The sequence below is a fragment of the Tupaia chinensis genome, unplaced genomic scaffold, assembly GCF_000334495.1.
Source record: "Tupaia chinensis unplaced genomic scaffold, TupChi_1.0 Scaffold000051_1, whole genome shotgun sequence".
NCBI lineage: Eukaryota > Metazoa > Chordata > Mammalia > Scandentia > Tupaiidae > Tupaia > Tupaia belangeri.
Genome location: NW_006159509.1, coordinates 57,458 through 66,997, shown reverse-complemented (window position 1 = coordinate 66,997; position 9,540 = coordinate 57,458). Strand labels below are relative to the sequence as shown.

The following is a 9,540-nucleotide window of genomic DNA, read 5'->3' as shown; positions in this document are numbered from 1 at the left end:
TCTCTCGTCAAATTTAAAAATACTACTACTACTAATAACAATGGAATTAAATAAATAAATATTTTTTAAAAAAGGAAACTTTGGGTACAGAAACTGTAGGCTGTCTCTTTATATATTTTTTACTATTGGGCTATTGCCAGGAGCAAAAGCTAAAAACTTCATTGGATTTTTCTTTTGTTTGAAGAATACTGTGCTGAGTAAATGAAGCATGTTATTTTACCTGGTAACTCCCTTATTGATAATTTTATCTGGTTTATATGCCTCTATACAACTTAATTTTAAAATTTTTGCTATAGGGCGCGTACGCTCACCAGACAGACTGAGAGAGACAGAGAGACAGAAAGCGAGAAATCACCCCCCAGGGGGATGGCCACGCCGCAATCCCTTCTCCTCCATTCTCTTCTCGGGATCTTGGGCATGCACGCACACGTGCCCGGCATGAGTTTTAAGCCACCGGGTCCGGGACACAAACTGCAGTCAATTATGTGGGAGTCCAGCGACATAGCCATTACACTAACTGCTGGTTCCCCCAATTTTAAAATTTTTTACAAGAATATTTTTAGGTTTTTATTTTCTTTTTAAAGGATTATTTTAACTTTATTTATTGTTATTTTTAAAGTATTTGTTACAGGGCACATACACTCACCAGAGAGAGAAAGAGAGGAAAAGTAAGAAAGCGAGCCACCAAGACCAGGACTTGAACCACTATTGGCTAGCCCCTTAACCACCCCACCATCTGCTGGCCCCAAGAGCATTTTTCTATGTCAGTAAAAATTTATTTTCACCATTTTTAAATTGCTCTAGAGTATTTAATCAATTCCATATTGTTAGACATTTAGTTGTTTCTAGCTTTTCTGGTTATAATCAGTAATGGTTATCATTACATATGCACCTGTGCCCATTTGTCCTGAAAGTGAAATTGAGGAGTCAAAGGATATACATACTGCTACCACGACTTCTAGAAAGACTAGCACTTTATATTCCCACCAACAGTTTGGCAGGAAACTGAAAAAGTATCTAAAGAGGATCTGACTAGCCATTCTTCTTGCAAGCAGCAAGAAAGAATTTGCTTAGCTTAGCAATTAGCAATGTTTTTTATGTCACTGTTGTACAAGAGGTTTTGGGTAGAATTAGAGTTATTGTGCATTCAGGCACAAAAATTCCTGCAGAATAACTGGAAGTGGGGGGAGCCACACGAGGTTAGCCTAAAAGTGGAAGGAATGAAGAAAATAAGTCTTTTGTAGCTGCATGGAGATGGAAAAGAAAAACCGAGAGATTTTTCTCCCGCTTGACAGGTTGGGGGGGCTTGCAGCGCCATCTTCTGGCAGAGAAACCAAAAGCTTGCCCTCTCCATGCTAGGAATTAAGTAGTACAAGTACCGCCAAAAGCCGACTGGCGTGAACCCCGAGTTGGGGTTCGCGTGTTGAGCATCATCTGACCTCCGAGATCTCTGGCAAAGTTTGTCATCTCTCCACAGCGTACGCTTACAAAAACTACAATGCAGAGGGCTACTGAGACAGCAAAATAGCCACTATCCTTCTGCTTCGAGTTTGGATTCTGCAGTAGCTGAGGATTGCTCTGTGTAAATTAACCTGGCAGCTATAGGGCTGCTGCTCAGGACCACACCAGATTTGATCCTTTATAGAGCTGCAGGGGGATCTGTTTCCTAACTCTCTCGGCTGGTCCTGCAGTGAAGAAACGTACTTAGCTAACACCGCACTGCCGGACCTTTCAGTACACAAATGATTTATACACACATTAGATGTAAAGGTGCAGAAAACCATGTTATCACCTTGAAAAAGTTATTTTTCAGACTTAAAAAGACTTCCTTGCTTTAATCACCCAAGATAAAGCAAGTTTACTTTAAAAAATGTGGCAGCCCTAAGGAGTTAACCTTCAAAATAGTTCCTGTTTTAGTGCAGTATGTGTGGAAAAAAACGTATTCAGTTAGATTCCATGCGTGACTTGCCCTCATCTCTACCTTGCTCCTTCCAGTCTTCCCGCACAACCCTCCTGCCATCACGCTCCCGCCTGCAGCGGGTCGTCCAGAAGCCGCTCTTGCGGGCCCCGCCCCTTCCCGGCCACCTGCGCTGCGTGCTGGCCTCTGCGCGCTGACGTCACACGCCGGCGCCAGGGACGCTCCGGCCGCTCCCCCTTCCTCTGCACTGGCTCCGGGGTATTTGGGTGGTAGAGTCCGGAACGCTTGCCGTGGAGTCCCAAGCAGTTATTCTCATAGTCCTGAATCTAGATCCGGCGTTGCGAGGCAGGAGGACATTGCAGTCAGGTAGCTCTGTGGTCCCAAATGTCGCCTGTCCCTCTCCCCGCCATTAGCAACGACCTCTGAAGTTGGAGATGTGGTAACGGAGGCACTCCCCCTGGTGCTGCCCGCGGTTTCCAAGGGGCTCAGAAACCAGTTTGTTTGTTTCTTCTGGGTGTCGTGGACCTGTCTCATGGGCGTTGCCCTAAGCGGTACAGAGTCAAACGTGGGGTGTAAACCAAAGACGGGTGTCAGGCGTGGGTGTCTCAGTGTCCCGGTTCAGTCTGGGTTGTGAGCTTCTGCGTTTGGACAGCGTGGGGTTTCTCTTTCAGGATGCCGTTTTGAAAATGCAGGGTGGTGCCTCTGCCTTATTAAATCCCATAGGAAGAATGCCACACGTAGACTGATTGATGCCTACGGATCATCACCGTTATTCCTACCGAAGTCCTGTGTCATTGAGGTGAGTTGCATTTGGGGGAAGCAATGACATGCAAAATGGTAAAATCATACTGGAAATGAGCCTTTCTTATGCAGAAATTAGACAGATGCTCACTTTAAGTGTGTGCATGGAAAATACTTTTCTCTCACTAAAATTTTATTTCTCTAACAAACTGTATGTATTACAAAGCAATTCTTGGACATTTTTCTTAAAACTGTAGTGATAATAGTAATAGAAATCTTATTATGGTTAAGTAATCATTTATATGTTGTCTCTGATATCAAATACATATACATGTATTAGAAGGAGGAGATGACTTCCAGTTAACTGATTTCCCTATAATCTTACATTGTAATTTCCATGATTTACCAGTTTCTATATATAAGCCATTAAAGTTCTACTTGAAGGACTTTATCATAACACTTTTCTTATTGAAGCCAATTTCGTATTCTCTACAGTAAGATCTCCAAAAAGCAAGAAAAATGTTAAATAATTATTTAATTTTCTTTACTATTATTTTTTAGTTTGCTACAGGGCTCATGCACTCACCAGAGACAGAGAGATGGAAAATGAGAAAACAAGCCACCAGGTATAGGATTTGAACCACTGTTGGCCATGTGGGTCCCCAGAGCCTTCGCCATGTCATCTGCTAGCCCCATTAGGAAAAAAATTTTATTGGCTTGGTAAGTTGCATTAGAAAATGTTTATGAAAGATTAAAAGCAGTATTCCATCTGGGCTGATAATGGCCTTTTCTTACAGTGCACAATACAACAGTACTTTAGAGTTTATGGAAAAGAGCCAAGTATGAAGAGAATTACTTCTTTGTTTCTGGTTTAGATTTGTCTGGTATTAGAGGATCTACTGATCTGTTTCATTTTAAATTGTCCATTGTCCTAGGTGAAAAGTAAGGAGTGTATTTTGTGGGAAAACAGGTTTTGTACAGTAGAAATTACCATCAGGAGTTTAAAGAGGGTTATGGAACTTGACCACAGGAGTTCTTTTGAGGTCATGTTAATAATACATTGACACTGTATTCCAAGCACATTTTATCTAATCCTCTGCCTTCTCATTTAAGTCATGAACATGACATCTTTCATGAATATAAAGTCTTCATTTAAATGTCAGTAGTTGCCACTACAGAATCCATTGAGTTTTGTCTGAATAAACTCACAGAGAAGAAAAATATTTCAAAAAAGTCTAATAGGAATCTCAATTTGTTTTGTACTTTTTCAAGTAATGAGAAATAAGAAAGGGATTTTCATCCCCCAGAAGGTAAACTGATCCTCTCTCACAATTCTAAATAGTATTTATTGTTTTGAGAAAACTACACATATGGACTGTAGCTTTAGAAAGTAGTAAAACACTGTTTTTTAAAAATGATTTATTTAATTTATTCATTCACTTATTTTAATTTGACCAGAGAGAGACACAGAGAGAGAGAGAAAGTGAGAAAGCAAGCCTCCAGGTCTGGGACTCGAACCGTGGTTGACCATGTGGTAAGTGTCCAGCACCTTAACCACCACGTCACCTGCCGGTCCCTCCAAGAGAATACTAAAATACTCTTGAAATCTGTCGATACTCCTTTATCAGTGCTTCCTCAGGACAGCCTTGCCATCAAATATCTGAAGCCACTGCTGAGGGCTTAAAGCCTGTCATTATGTGCTCCAGACTGGTGGGAGTACAGCTTTTAATTCATTTACTACAACATTTTTCATTTTTGGTACACAAAATTTCATTATGTCAAATATGCTTATTTATGGCTTCAAATAATTTTTTAGTATAATGTAAGGAAAGAAGTCTAATTTGGCTAGAAGCTGAGGGGTTTTTTTCTGGAGCATAGTTCACCATCTTGAAAAGAAGCATGATGCTGTAGAAAAACTTTGTCTAGGAAAGGTGTTTGAAAATGGAGAATTAGGAGCCAACAGATGGTGTAGTGGTTATGTCACTGGACTCCCACATGGCTAACCATGGTTCGAGTCCTGGACCCAGGGACTTGAAACTCACTCTGGGCACATGGGTGAGTGCGCCCAAGATCTAAAGAGGAGAATGGAAAAGGGATTGTGGTGTGGCCATCCCCCCTGGGGGAGTGATTCTCATTTTTCTTCTCACTGTCTCTGTCTCTCTAGTGAGCGGATGTGCCCTAAGGCAAAAACCTATACCAAAAAAAAAAAGAAAAGAAAATGGAGAATTGCCTACGTACATTCATACCCTGGTATCTGTGAGGAATTTGTCCTAGAAACCCCTGTGAATACCCAAATTAGCAAATGTTCAAGTCATTTATATAAAATAGTGTAGTATTTTGGCATATAACCTATGCACTTCCTCCCTATATTTTAAATCATCTTTAGATTATTAAAAAACAAACTATATTTGTCGTGATTTTCGGGCCTCTGGGTCTGGGACTTGAACCATGATTGGCCATGTGGGAGTCCAGCATCTCAACTCCACACCACCTGCCAGCCCTCCAGATTACTTTTAATACCTAACACAAATACCATATAAACAGTTTTTATCCTATATTGTTTTTATTTATATTATGTTTTATTTTTATTGGCACAAAACACTTATTTTAATGTTTTGGTCTGTAGTTGGTTTAATCTGGGGATGCTGAATCCAGGGACATGGAGGATCAACTGTATCTATACTATACACATACACCTATATAAATAAATGTAAATATAAATATATACATATACTTCCTTTGTTACACAAATGACAGTATGCCATATTTATTATTATTTTTAAAGAATTATTTTATTTAACTTTATTTATTTATTAATTGAATCAGAGAGAAGAACAGAGTGAAAGTGAGAGAGAGAGAAAGTGAGAAAGGAAGCCTCCAGGTCCAGGACTCGAACTGCAGTCAGCTAGGTAGGAATTCAACACCCTTAACCACAATGCCACCTGCCAGCCCCCATATTTATTATTTTGATCTTTTTCAAAAATTCAACCTTATTTAGAAATTAATCCCTAACAATGTGAAAGTTGCTTCTTTATATATGAATATTTAAATTTTGCCCTTAGAAACCAGTGTACCTGTATCTTTGTTTTTTGTTTGTTTGTTTGTTTTGTTGTGTTTTTTGAGAGGTTTTTCTTATAGGGCATGTGCGCTCGCCAGAGAGACAGAAAGTGAGAAATCATCCCCCAGGGGGATGGCCATGCCACAATCCCTTCTCCATTCTCCTCTTGGGATCTTGGGCATGCACGTACATGTGCCTGGCGTGAGTTTAAGGCACCAGGTCCGGCATTTGAACCACAGTCAACTACGTGGGGGTCGAGCAACGTAGCCATTATGCCCTCTGCTGGTCCCTGTACCTGTATCATTTTCATACATTTGGAGTAGTTTTTCCGAAACTTATTTACCATAAGCCTCCAAAGGTGTCTGCATTTGATACTAGTCGATGGCAATTAGAGTCATCTGTCTTCACTACCAGCGGCAGTAGTCATTTTCTGCTTTCCTGAGTTAGAACCACAATGCCCAGCAATGTGGTTAGCAGAATACAGTACAAGAGGCCCTTGGCAACTAAATTTTGAGACCTCTCTTTGCAAAGTCATAGAATAATGATTACTTCAAACTAATCTCATTATGTGGTTATTATTTAATATAATTTAAGTTACAGAATTGGGTTTCCTCTTTTTTTTTTTTTTTTCCCCTCTCTATAGGCCTCATGCTCTCTCCAGAAAGAGAAAGAGAGAGAGAAAGTTAGAAATCACTCCCCAGGGAGGATGGCCATGCCTCAGTCTCTTCTCTTGGGATTTTTGGGTACGCACACACACATGCCTGGTGGGATTCTCTAGTCTCTGAGTCCAGGACTTGAACTACAAAGTTGGCTGTGTAGAATCTAGTCACCTTAACCTCCATGCTGTGTTCTAAGAGGAGTTTATCTTCATCCAGCCACCTTAACCTCCATGCCACATTTTCTAAGATGAGTTTATCTTCCCTTCCCCCCACCTCCCGTAACAGTAATGTAATATATTGAACTTTCATGTCCTGAAGAAATTATTGAGCCTTGGCTGGTGTCCAGATAGCCATTATGTTATGCCAGTGGGCACAACTTGGACTTGAAAATATGTCTGGAATGACTTTTATTCTTTAGTTCACTGATGATGCTACTGTAGTGATACGATAATGTTCCTTTTTCTATTTTTATTTTGCCAAAGGGCACACATGCTTGCCAGAGAGAGACAGGAATGAGGGTGGGGTAGTTAAGAAAGCATCATCCATGGGGAATGGTCATGCTGAAATCCCTTCTCCATTTCTCCCTCATTTCAAGATCTTGGGTATGCATGTGCATGCATCTGGTGTATCTTTTAAGCTGCCAGGTCTGAGACTTAAGCTGTGCAGTCAGCCATGGTTGGATCCTGCCATGGGCTGGCTCGATAATATTCACTTCTCTTTTTTTGTTTTTGCTTGCTTGCTTGTTTGCTTGTTTGTTTATTTATTCCATGAGAGAAAGAGACAGGTGCCCACAGCAGGGTCTCTGGTCTACAATCAGCCCTCAATCCTGGCTTGCTTGAATCTGGCATCCACATACTAAGTGTGCTCAAGGAAGACCTGGGACAAGAACCCAGAACCTTTTCCATGTGAGTCCATTTATGTTCAACTACACCACCATTTTGCCCCTTTTCTTTCTCTTAAATTTGCTAAAAGCATTTTTGTTTTTTACAGACATTTCAAGGTGGAAATGGTTTTAATGTTTTTTAAGGTAGAAGAAGGCACTTTTTCACAAGACTTCATAAGATATAATCAGTTTTATCAGAGGCTGGATCCTGGCCTTTAGTTTTTTAGGCCCAGTATATGAATTTTACCACTTAAAGAGACTTCATTTTAAAATTTTTTTCTAAATTTAATTTTATTCATTGTCATTTTTTAAAATATTTTAGTTTTTTGAAGTTGACCAGAGAGAGACAGTGAGAGAGAGGAAAAATGATAAAGCAAGCTGCCAGGTCTGGAACTTGAACCATGGCCAGCCATATGGGAGGTTAGCGGCCTTAACCATCACACCCCTGTTGGCCCTGAGACTGGATTTTTTTTTTTTTTTTTTTTTTGCCATTGGACACCTGTGCTCGCCTGAAAGAGACAGATGGACAATGAGAGGGAAAGTAAGCAACCACCTCACCCCCCGGGATTGCCATACCTCCCCCTTCAACTCTGTACTCTTCCCAGGATTTTGGGCATGTCACACACACATGCCTGGTGTGATATTCAAGCTGCCAGGTCCAGAACTTGAATCACGGCAGCCATGTGGGAGGCCAACACCTTAACCACCATATCACCTGTTGGCCCTGGGTCATTTTATTTAAAGGCAAGTTAAATGTTTAATATTAGTGGATAAAATGAGTTTATTCATTTACAATGAGAAATATTATCAACTGTCTCTGACATTTTAAAATATAGTTTCTTGACAAAGTCATTTTCTTCTAGAATGGAATCACCCCTTGGAAGCCTGCTTGCTATGAGTGGAAATATTTAGAAAAGTGCAAGGTGATGGGACCAGCAGTTGGCTTAATGACTGTTGTCAGACTCCCATGTAGTTGACCATGGTTTGAATCCCAGACCCAGTGGTTTAAACTCATGCCAGGCACGTGTGTGTGTGTGCCCGAGATCCTGAAAGGAGAATGGAGGAGAAGGGATTGCGGTGTGGCCATCCCCTCTGGGGGGTGATTTCTCGCTTTCTGTCTCTCTGTCTCTCTCAGTCTTTCTGGTGAGCGCATGCCCCCATAGCAAAAGAAAAAAACCTCTCCAAAAAAAAAGAAAAGTACAAGTTGAGTGAATTAAATGTTTATTAGTTTCAGGTTAACACAATGAATCCATGTGTTTATAGTAAGGTTGATCTTTCCAGTAATTGCTTTTGTGATGCTCATTCTCTCACACAAGTGCCAAAGATTATTTAGCTTTGACTACCTAGCATTTATACTCAAACTATTTGTGACAATACCACTCTCTTGAAATTGTTATTGCTAAGGCTCCTAACGACCTTAGTCAGTTATCTTGATATAGTAAGGGTCTAAGTATATTAAAAGCAGAAATATAGGGACCAGCAGTTAGCGTAATGGCTATGTCACTGGACTCCCACGTAGTCGACTGCGGTTCGAGTCCCGGGCCCGGTGGCTTAAACTCAAGCCGGGCGTGTGTGCATGCGTGCCCAAGATCCCAAGAGGAGAATGGAAGAGAAGGGATTGTGGCATGGTCATCCCCCCTGGGTGGTAATGTCTTGCTTTCTGTGTCTCTGTCTCTGTCTTGCTGGTGAGCGCACGCGCCTTATAGCAAAAACCTCTCCAAAAAAAAAAGTAAGTAGAAATATAAAGGAAAGACTAATAAATGTGTTCACATCAGAATAAACTTGTACTTTTAGAGAAACTGAAAGGTAAATAGGATATAAGGTGGGGAAATGATTATGACAGATTATGACCTCAGTTACCTAGGAGGTTTTACAAATTTATAAAAAGACTTCTAAGCTCACCTATGGTGGCGGTGGCGGTGGCAGTGTTGGCAGTGGCTGTAGTGTAAGGGGTTGTCATGGTGTCACATACCATTTTGCTGGTACAGTCTACCAAGCGACCAAAAGCAGAACTGATGATGATTATGAATCTGTGAATGAATCATGGAAGGTGTTTGTAAAATGTATGAAGGACAAAGAAAATGAATCCCAACAGTCCCTCCATCACGCATGATATCGTGCCACCTTTTGGCCCCTAAATATTGTGTTTTTTTTATGTTAACTAATCACTAAGGAATTAGAATTTGAATTAAACATTGTAACTGCTTTATCTTTTTTAATTGTTACTTTTTTTTATGTCTAGCATACCTGTAAAGATGCCTTAGAAAAAGAAACATGGAGA

The 9,540-nt window shown here is 40.6% G+C and overlaps 1 protein-coding gene across 1 annotated transcript in view; it reads left to right on the top strand.

Moving 5' to 3' along the window:
* The window catches only part of LOC102483142 (serine/threonine-protein kinase Nek1), a gene marked incomplete at its 3' end in the record, with an annotated part of 67,081 nt that overhangs the window by 7,244 nt on the left and 50,297 nt on the right, over positions 1–9,540 (top strand). Inside the window, exons 3-4 of the mRNA XM_014591339.2 lie at positions 2,590–2,717; positions 9,502–9,533. The remainder of the gene's footprint in view (positions 1–2,589; positions 2,718–9,501; positions 9,534–9,540) is intronic.